The following is a 9,362-nucleotide window of genomic DNA, read 5'->3' as shown; positions in this document are numbered from 1 at the left end:
TATGCAAATACTAGGCAATTTCATATAAGGTACTTGAGCATCTGAGGATTTTGGTATCCAGAGGGAATTCTGGAACCAATCCTCTGAGGATACTGAGGAACAACTGCACATGATTTCTTTGGTACATTTATCACCTCTGTTTTCCCTATTTTCTCTTTCTAGAGTGTATATAAGCCAAATGTCGAACCTCTTAGATTGATCCTCTTTGTCTTCTATTGTTCTCCACATATTTTTTTTTCCTTTTTCCCCTTCATTCTACTTCATGAAATTGCTTCAGCTTTGTGCCAATTCTTTTATTGAATTTTGTATTATTCTGGCCAATATATTTTTAATTTCCAGGTTTTTTTCCTTTTATTTTTTTTCTCTTTATCATAGCACATCTTTCTTCTTTTACAGTTTTAATGTAATTTCATACCTCTCTCTGGATGTTAGAGGGATTTAGGTTGTTTAAGGTCTCTCTTAAGTCTCTTGGATTATTTCTGTTTTCTCAAGGATTCCCTCTGCTCACCCTCTTTGTTGTTGTTCACTTTGTCATATGGCTTTTGGTCCTTGTTTTTAGTTTATATTTAGGATAAGGAAATGAAGGGACTGACCAGGAGTTTTTCAACACCTGTGAAGTTGGTCTACTGACAGATTTGCCACTGGGATGAGTGAGAGAGAAAATGTCTGTTCACAAGCAGTTTGTCGGACAGAATGAAGGGGCTTATCCTGGGTGGAAACACTCTTTTTAGCACAGCAGCTCTTCTGAAAGATTTTCTTCAATTTACTTGAACTTCGGATAACGGTTTCTTTGCTAGAGGCTCGGCTGACTCCTTGTCACCACTGCTGCAGAGATAGGAAAAGAGAGCTATTAGTTTATTTTGCTTATTGTCAGATTCTCCTAAACCCCCCACTCTTTTCCTGTTTTCAACCTCCTTTTTACTCTGTATCTTCATACCCATTGGATCCAAGGTTAGAGCCTCTCTGGACATCCTTCTTCATCATAGCCCCTTCTAGAATATTCTGGAGTAAGACTTTTCACCAGATTCTACCAATCAACACCCCTCCTCCACTTTCTTTTAAAAAAATTGTCAAAATCTCTAATACATTTATATAGAGGCTTCCCTCTTGGCCTCTATATAACTGTGAGTTTGTTCTTTTATAAAAAAATTATTTATTTTACATTCTTTCACTGAACATCACCACAGCATATAAAATGCAAATTTCCAGCCAGAATACACTGTAAAGTGGTTTAATCATACATGTTATCACCAACAAATAATTTTCCATTTCTTGTTTCTTGTATGTATATATTCCACCCCCCGCCCCCCATTTCTCACCCACTGCTATTTTCAATCCTCCTCTCAACCTGTCTCTGGTATCTGCAGTTGCTTTCCATTCCTTTATCTTTCTGACATTTCATTGATTCACACAATATCTAAATTAATCTAAATATTTTCAGTAGTAAATTCAGCTGATATATATCTGTGAACAAAAGTTGACTTTAGGCATGGAACTCTGTGGGTAGAATGAATATACTATAAAGTGGTCCCTAGCTGACACTATATTGCTTACTGTGGTCATTAAATAGGTATTTTTTTTATTATATTATTTAATTTCAAGAATGGCAGTTTTAGTTTTAATAAACCAAAATAAAAGAATGTTAAGAGAACTTTGCTTAATACTTAAAGTCAGGAAATAGGTTAGGATTTTGTTTGAATAGTAGATACATGGAACTGTCCACAACTCAAGAGAAGAAAAAACCCCTTAACTCTGGAAAACAAAACATAGAATATCAGTAATGTTTTAGTCAAATGTCATACAATTCTATTTCACCAGTTCAAACTCATGTACTTTATCTTCTGTTGTGGTCTGATCTTTCCGTTTAAATTCTGGAAGATAACGTTCAACTCTGGACTTGTCCCTACCATTAAACTGGCCATTTTCTTAGCTGTTTTAGAACTCTTCTGCATGTCTGACTTTAGTTTTTCTGGTAAAGCATTCCCTTCAGAACTTCTTGGAGAACTGGTCTGGTGTTGGTAAATTCTTTCAGGTTTTGTTTATCTGATAATATTCTTGTCTTCTTTTCCCATATGCAGGATAATCTTGCTGGATATAATATTCTTGGTTGAAATTGTTTCCCTCAACACTTTGAATATATTTTCCCATTCTTTCCTTGCTCACATTGTTTCTGATGAGAGGTCTGATGTTAGCCTGATAGGATATCCTTTTACATTTTTTCTTGTCAGTCCTAGTATCTTGTTTTTGTCTGTGGTTTTCGTCATTCTGACTGTAATAAATCTTCGAGAAGATCTTCTTGGGTTGATCCTATTTGGGGTCCTCTGTATTTCTTGGGTCTGAATTTTGAATGCCTCTCTGGGTTTGGAAAGTTTTCTTCCAGAATTTCATGGAATAGATTATCAATGTCCTTATGAGTCTCTTCACCTTCTGTGATACCAATTATTCAGATGTTCGGAGGTTTAATCATATCTAGTATTTCTTGTATATTAGTCTCTATTTTCTCGGTCTTCGTGGTGGACTTTACTAGTCCAGCAATTCTGTCTTCTACATTTGAGATTTGATTTTCTGTATGATCTAGTCTGCTTTTAATACTTACAAGGGAGATTTTGACTTCGAGTATTATAACCTTCATCTACAACAGTTCCATTTGATTCTTTTTTATGGCGTGTATTTCCTCTTTCAGCTCTCTCAAGAACTTCTTCGCCACCTGGAACTCATTGGCTTTTTTCTTCTGCTGTTCATTATCTCTCTTCTCTTCCATCTCTGTTAGCTTTGTCACTATGAATATTCTAAATTCTTTATCATACATTTCCATGAGTTCCATTGTACTGTCTGAGGATGAAGAGGAGTTATTCTTTTCCCTTGGAGGTAGGTGTTTTCTTGGTTTCTCATATTTCTTGTGCCTCTGTGGTGATTTCTAGTCATCAGGTGGGTTATTTGTTTCTTCCTGATTTTTAGAAGTTCAATCTGAGCCATCAGAGGAGCACAGGAGGAGATGGTCTGCAAATTCTTTGGTGTTCTGCTTTTCTCCCTCTGTGTCGCAGATTCAGTGGGAATTGAGGAATATGAGGACCCTAATGGTATTCAGATGCTTGCTACTATTCACTTAGACCTGTCTAGACACTCAGTACATGGAGGTTGAGTAGGAAAGTGATGAGGTAGAAGAAAAAGGATAAGAAAATAGAGAAAGAGAGAAAGAAAAAGAGAAAAAAAGAAAAAGCAGACTGCAAAGATGGTGGAGTCAGAACAAAGGAAAAAGATCCCTTTGATTACTGAAATTCTCCTGAAAAAGAGAAAAGCTTATCAAGTCCTCAAAGTCACCCAAATGAAGCAATCACTTTTGGTAAGAAAAGAGCAGAGGAAAGAGAAAGGGCCCAGATTTAAGTGACTGGAATCATTCTTAAATGATTCCTAGTGACAGAAACATGACATGGCACATCTCTGACAACTTGAAGTGAAACCTCATGCCTTGGAAATGCCCACTAAACATTCATTGGCCTTTGTTGTGCATATCAAAAGGACTGAGGGAGTGAGTTCAGTGGTGCAGAAGACCATCACGAGACTGCGTCTGAAGAAAATTTTCAGTGGTGTTTTAGTCAAAGTCACTCCTCAAAGCCTAAAAACACTGCGAATAGTGGAACCTTATGATACCTGGGGATATCCAAATCTGAAATCTGCCAGGAACTCATCTTGAAATGTGGGCAAGTCAAGGTCAAGAATAAGACCATCCCTCTAACTGACAACACAGTGATTGAGGAGCATCTAGGGAGGTTTGGCGTCATTCGTTTAGAAGACCTCATTCATGAAATTGCCTTCCCGGGGAAGTATTTCCAAGATATCTCATGTTTCTTGTGCCCTTTTCACCTTTTGGTGGCCCGTCATGCCACCAAGAACCAAGTGGGCTTCTTCAAGGAGATGGGCTCACCTGGCTATCAGGGTGAATGTATCAATCAGCTAATCTGCCAGCTGAACTGGATCCAGAATACATGAAAGCACTGTGTTTTGGAAGGTGTGATTTTGGCTTTTTGAATTGTATCTTCAAAGAAGATTATTATCTGGTTCAATTTCAGAAACTGGAAAGGAAGAGTCTTGAAAACACAGTAGTTTATGTTCGTAACAGGAACCCCTCCTCACAGCCCAGCTGCAAAGAAAAATTCCAGCATTTTCCATGTTGGCTGCTGCCATTTCTGAAATTCAGTATATGCCATGGAGGAGGGAACCCTGCTTCATCACATCTATCCTGGGCTTTAATGTTGGTGAATGAATAATCCAAACTTGTACAAGTTTACCCAAGACTCCCATAGGAGTAGACCAAACCTGGGGCAGACTTGAAAATGGGAGTTTCTAGGACCTTGTTTTGAAAAAACTTAAAATACGGTTTAAAGAAGCACAAAAACAAATACTTGGTTGGTTCTACCATGAGATTATGTCCAACTTTTTGACAGCTCTGAGAACTCTCAGACTTGACAATCCTAGTGTGTCTGATGACTTTTCTGTCTAGCCTGCAGCTGTCTTAGTCTTTTTCTCTATCTCAGCATTTGAGAAATTCCCTTTGTCAGTAAGACATATACCAAAATTTTGCCTGAATATTTCATAGTCCTGCTGTTACCGGGATTGGTCACCAGGCCCTGATCTTGCTAGTCTCCTGGTCTTGTGGCTATAGAATATACCTTACAAAGACAGCTTTTCCCTTCAATCCTGTTTGCTGTTTTCTCCTAGAACACAGTGGCAAACTGTGTTGCCCCCTGCGTCATCTGTAACTCTGGAGGTGCCCAACATTTTCCTCCTAAGATGGGATTTCCTGGTTTCCTTGATAGCTACCTCCTTAAAACCCAGATCAGGAAGGAGTAAACCATTTTCTTGGTTTAGCATGGGTGATATTGGCATATCAGGCAAGCAGCTTGGTTAAACCATTTCTCTTGCATAATACAGACTTCAGAAGTACTCTTGCCCTACTGGCAGTGGAAGAGTAGGTCAGCCGCAGGGTTTCTGGCAGTGTTCATCCTGGGAAAAATGGGTCTGCTGCTGATTGGTCCCTTCAGAACTTCTTGGAGAACTGGTCTGGTGTTGGTAAATTCTTTCAGGTTTTGTTTATCTGATAATATTCTTGTCTTCTTTTCCCATATGCAGGATAATCTTGCTGGATATAATATTCTTGGTTGAAATTGTTTCCCTCAACACTTTGAATATATTTTCCCATTCTTTCCTTGCTCACATTGTTTCTGATGAGAGGTCTGATGTTAGCCTGATAGGATATCCTTTTACATTTTTTCTTGTCAGTCCTAGTATCTTGTTTTTGTCTGTGGTTTTCGTCATTCTGACTGTAATAAATCTTCGAGAAGATCTTCTTGGGTTGATCCTATTTGGGGTCCTCTGTATTTCTTGGGTCTGAATTTTGAATGCCTCTCTAGGTTTGAAAAGTTTTCCTCCAGAATTTCATGGAATAGATTATCAATGTCCTTATGAGTCTCTTCACCTTCTGTGATACCAATTATTCAGATGTTCGGAGGTTTAATCATATCTAGTATTTCTTGTATATTAGTCTCTATTTTCTCGGTCTTCGTGGTGGACTTTACTAGTCCAGCAATTCTGTCTTCTACATTTGAGATTTGATTTTCTGTATGATCTAGTCTGCTTTTAATACTTACAAGGGAGATTTTGACTTCGAGTATTATAACCTTCATCTACAACAGTTCCATTTGATTCTTTTTTATGGCGTGTATTTCCTCTTTCAGCTCTCTCAAGAACTTCTTCGCCACCTGGAACTCATTGGCTTTTTTCTTCTGCTGTTCATTATCTCTCTTCTCTTCCATCTCTGTTAGCTTTGTCACTATGAATATTCTAAATTCTTTATCATACATTTCCATGAGTTCCATTGTACTGTCTGAGGATGAAGAGGAGTTATTCTTTTCCCTTGGAGGTAGGTGTTTTCTTGGTTTCTCATATTTCTTGTGCCTCTGTGGTGATTTCTAGTCATCAGGTGGGTTATTTGTTTCTTCCTGATTTTTAGAAGTTCAATCTGAGCCATCAGAGGAGCACAGGAGGAGATGGTCTGCAAATTCTTTGGTGTTCTGCTTTTCTCCCTCTGTGTCGCAGATTCAGTGGGAATTGAGGAATATGAGGACCCTAATGGTATTCAGATGCTTGCTACTATTCACTTAGACCTGTCTAGACACTCAGTACATGGAGGTTGAGTAGGAAAGTGATGAGGTAGAAGAAAAAGGATAAGAAAATAGAGAAAGAGAGAAAGAAAAAGAGAAAAAAAGAAAAAGCAGACTGCAAAGATGGTGGAGTCAGAACAAAGGAAAAAGATCCCTTTGATTACTGAAATTCTCCTGAAAAAGAGAAAAGCTTATCAAGTCCTCAAAGTCACCCAAATGAAGCAATCACTTTTGGTAAGAAAAGAGCAGAGGAAAGAGAAAGGGCCCAGATTTAAGTGACTGGAATCATTCTTAAATGATTCCTAGTGACAGAAACATGACATGGCACATCTCTGACAACTTGAAGTGAAACCTCATGCCTTGGAAATGCCCACTAAACATTCATTGGCCTTTGTTGTGCATATCAAAAGGACTGAGGGAGTGAGTTCAGTGGTGCAGAAGACCATCACGAGACTGCGTCTGAAGAAAATTTTCAGTGGTGTTTTAGTCAAAGTCACTCCTCAAAGCCTAAAAACACTGCGAATAGTGGAACCTTATGATACCTGGGGATATCCAAATCTGAAATCTGCCAGGAACTCATCTTGAAATGTGGGCAAGTCAAGGTCAAGAATAAGACCATCCCTCTAACTGACAACACAGTGATTGAGGAGCATCTAGGGAGGTTTGGCGTCATTCGTTTAGAAGACCTCATTCATGAAATTGCCTTCCCGGGGAAGTATTTCCAAGATATCTCATGTTTCTTGTGCCCTTTTCACCTTTTGGTGGCCCGTCATGCCACCAAGAACCAAGTGGGCTTCTTCAAGGAGATGGGCTCACCTGGCTATCAGGGTGAATGTATCAATCAGCTAATCTGCCAGCTGAACTGGATCCAGAATACATGAAAGCACTGTGTTTTGGAAGGTGTGATTTTGGCTTTTTGAATTGTATCTTCAAAGAAGATTATTATCTGGTTCAATTTCAGAAACTGGAAAGGAAGAGTCTTGAAAACACAGTAGTTTATGTTCGTAACAGGAACCCCTCCTCACAGCCCAGCTGCAAAGAAAAATTCCAGCATTTTCCATGTTGGCTGCTGCCATTTCTGAAATTCAGTATATGCCATGGAGGAGGGAACCCTGCTTCATCACATCTATCCTGGGCTTTAATGTTGGTGAATGAATAATCCAAACTTGTACAAGTTTACCCAAGACTCCCATAGGAGTAGACCAAACCTGGGGCAGACTTGAAAATGGGAGTTTCTAGGACCTTGTTTTGAAAAAACTTAAAATACGGTTTAAAGAAGCACAAAAACAAATACTTGGTTGGTTCTACCATGAGATTATGTCCAACTTTTTGACAGCTCTGAGAACTCTCAGACTTGACAATCCTAGTGTGTCTGATGACTTTTCTGTCTAGCCTGCAGCTGTCTTAGTCTTTTTCTCTATCTCAGCATTTGAGAAATTCCCTTTGTCAGTAAGACATATACCAAAATTTTGCCTGAATATTTCATAGTCCTGCTGTTACCGGGATTGGTCACCAGGCCCTGATCTTGCTAGTCTCCTGGTCTTGTGGCTATAGAATATACCTTACAAAGACAGCTTTTCCCTTCAATCCTGTTTGCTGTTTTCTCCTAGAACACAGTGGCAAACTGTGTTGCCCCCTGCGTCATCTGTAACTCTGGAGGTGCCCAACATTTTCCTCCTAAGATGGGATTTCCTGGTTTCCTTGATAGCTACCTCCTTAAAACCCAGATCAGGAAGGAGTAAACCATTTTCTTGGTTTAGCATGGGTGATATTGGCATATCAGGCAAGCAGCTTGGTTAAACCATTTCTCTTGCATAATACAGACTTCAGAAGTACTCTTGCCCTACTGGCAGTGGAAGAGTAGGTCAGCCGCAGGGTTTCTGGCAGTGTTCATCCTGGGAAAAATGGGTCTGCTGCTGATTGGATTCTCCATGTCCGCTGTACGTGGGCCTTCCCTCTGCTTTCTTGACTTTGTTGCCTCAGACTGCCAGCTCAGCAGTTGGTGAGCATGTGCCAGGCTGAGGACAACTTGAAGCTTAACCATTGTGTTCCCTGGTCCCTTTAGATCATTCATGCTGCAATTTTGACTTAGTCCCTCAAACATAGCTATGAAATTTAGAGGGATAACAATGCCTGAAAATGTGCCAAGTTATGAGATAATTAATTAGGCTGATTGGCTCCACAGTTGTTACCTTTACACTGTAAAGTATTGTGAGATCAGATTAATTTAAAATGATTTATCAGTCATGGGAAAACGTTATGGATGTGGAAGCCTGGGGCTTGCCTCCCACATCTGTCTATGCTAAATATGGGATCAGTGTTTCCACTCATGCCTGTAAGTCTTGTCTGCTTCACATCATTGTTAAAAGAATTTATAATTTTATACAAATAAAGGGGTTATAAAAAAAAGGATAAAGCAAACAAACAAAAATATTTGTTAATTTTAAAAAATGAAAACTACAGGGCACACTAGATTTCAGCTCTCATGGCGAACTCAGTCTTCTGGCCTGTTCTTTATGCTCTTTCTAGATGGGAGGAGAAAATGGGAGGGGATTATTACCAAGATAAGGGAGGATTTTAGAACCAAGAAAATACTTTGCCTTAAACGATTTAAAAAAAGAAAAATGAATAAAATGAAAAGACAGAGACAGAGAGAGACAGAGAGAAAAGGACAGAGGGGGCTCTACCAGGGTGACTTCTCAGAACATCTTCATTGTTGTTATCCCTGAAAGCACTAGATCTCAGCTCTTATGGCTGTTTGTTTCTTTTTTATTCTGTGCTGGCATCTTAATGGGGTCTTGGAGTGAAGAATAAGGTTAACAAATACACATATTCAGTTACCATCATGAGGCTTATGTTGATTTTGCAACAATAAGAACAATTTTTTATGAATAGTTAAGAGAAAAAAAACAAAGACATTAAAAAATCTTTAGCATTCTAATAAGGATAATTTTAATAATTACTTGGTTAAGAATAATGTGGTATATAAATAAAAACTCTCCCCTTTTATATTCAAGATGTCAGTATTAGAAGGATATGTTCATGCAGTTGTCTTTATGTAGAGATCATAAATTTGCAGACTGTTCACTTGTTCCTCCTTATGAACCCATTTATTATTAGAATTGCAGTCAGGGAAAAGGTGCCATTTGTGCAATAGAAAAGCTGCTTACTGTCTACCTGAAGGGCAAACAAATCACCTTG

General features: G+C 38.8%; 2 pseudogenes; both read left to right on the top strand.

Moving 5' to 3' along the window:
• Positions 1–3,232: 3,232 nt before the first annotated feature.
• On the top strand, positions 3,233–3,990 carry LOC102487132 (60S ribosomal protein L7-like 1 pseudogene; annotated as a pseudogene).
• Positions 3,991–6,284: 2,294 nt separating this feature from the next.
• LOC102486737 (60S ribosomal protein L7-like 1 pseudogene) lies at positions 6,285–7,042 on the top strand (annotated as a pseudogene).
• Positions 7,043–9,362: the final 2,320 nt, after the last annotated feature.

Source organism: Tupaia chinensis, unplaced genomic scaffold (genome assembly GCF_000334495.1).
Source record: "Tupaia chinensis unplaced genomic scaffold, TupChi_1.0 Scaffold145093_1, whole genome shotgun sequence".
Lineage (NCBI taxonomy): Eukaryota > Metazoa > Chordata > Mammalia > Scandentia > Tupaiidae > Tupaia > Tupaia belangeri.
Note: the sequence above shows the minus strand (reverse complement) of the source record. Positions and strands in the feature narration are given on the sequence as shown.